Below are 1,636 nucleotides of genomic sequence, written 5' to 3'. Positions count from 1 at the left end.
TGTGTGTGTGTGTGTGTGTGTGTGTGTGTGTGTGTGTGTGTGTGTGTGTGTCTGTGTGTGTGTGTGTGTGTGTGAGCGTACGCGCGCGCGCGTGTGTGTGTGGGCGCCTGTATGCTTGTGCATGTGCATGAGTGCAAATGTGTAGCACAAGATGTGAATTCAGAGAATCGTGCGGCTGTTACATAAAGCTCTCCTTACGGAGTTCGCTAACAGTTCACATAGTAACCAGTTACAAAGAAGTGTAACGTAAAGTGCCTATGTAACTGAAAATCCGGAAGACCCGATCGGTGAAAGTATATAAATTCCGGAAGATCCGATCGGTGAAAGTATATAAATTCCGGAAGATCCGAACGGTGAAGAGTATATAAAACCAAAAGTCAGGAGGTATGAGAGGTGGAAATATATTTCTTTAACAATTGTATTGTATAATGCTGAGCATACATATTAATGCAAACACGCATGAATAATTTCTTCCATACTGAAATTATACTACATGAAGGTTGCAAAACGGTTGTAATCCTATAGAAGTCACATATGTATGTATGTATGTATGTATGTATGTATGTAGGTAGGTAGGTAGGTAGGTAGGTAGGTAGGTAGGTAGGTAGGTAGGTAGGTAGGAATGCATGCATGCGTATATATGTATATAGGCATATATGTATATATGTATGTATGCATGCACGCATATATGTATGTATGTATGTATGTATGTATGTATGCATGCATGCATGCATGTATGTATGTACGTATGTATTACTCGAGCAAAAGGCGCAAGTGACAAACTGTGACAGCTAAGGCCAAGAAGAACCGCATGACGAAGACAAAGAAGCTTCTAAACAAGCTGAGACATCCTATTGTGCCAGGGATGGTCTGGTTCTTCTCAGATGAAAAGGACTTCTGCTAGGACCAGTTGCCTAACACCCAGAACAACAGGTGGCTTGCCTACAATCCACGTTATGTCCCACGTATCAGGAAAACCAAATTCCCCTAAACTGTGATGGTCTTTGAGTGTTTTCAGTGAGGGTGACATCATGCCACCCCACGTATTTGAACTGAGCCTTAAGCTCAATTCAGACAGCTATGCAAAGCTGCTGGAGACTGTGGTCAAGCCCTAGCTGGAGAAAGTTGCTGCTGGAAGGTCATACGTGTGGCCGCAGGATTCGGCTCTTTGCCATACCTCCGTTGAGAGTCAGAAGTAGTTGTCAGAGAATTTCTACGACTTCACCAGCCTCAATTTCTGACCTCCTAACTCCACCATTTGTAATCCTATGGATTACTAGGTGTGGCGCACGATTGAGAAAGACAACAAACGTTTTACCTACTGCACCAAGTCCAAGCTGATGGCCAAGATGAAGGAGGTGTTCGTAGACTTTCCCAGGGACACACTGAGGAACGCATGCGCCATGTTCCGGAGCCATCTTGTGGCCATGGGGGAAGCTGACGGCGGCAATTTTAAGTGAAGTGTTATCTCCCGGCCATAGTCTAATTGATATCTTTTGATTATTTTTTAAAATATTCTTAGGATATTATGTTTTCTTTTACTAAAATGCAAACTATTAAATTTATCCCTAACACCCTGTACACACATACACACATACACGCGCGCGCGCACGCACACACACACACACACACACAC

This window comes from Octopus bimaculoides, chromosome 2 (assembly GCF_001194135.2).
Source record: "Octopus bimaculoides isolate UCB-OBI-ISO-001 chromosome 2, ASM119413v2, whole genome shotgun sequence".
NCBI lineage: Eukaryota > Metazoa > Mollusca > Cephalopoda > Octopoda > Octopodidae > Octopus > Octopus bimaculoides.
The sequence above is the reverse complement of the archived record's forward strand: the minus strand, read 5'-3'. Positions refer to the sequence as shown.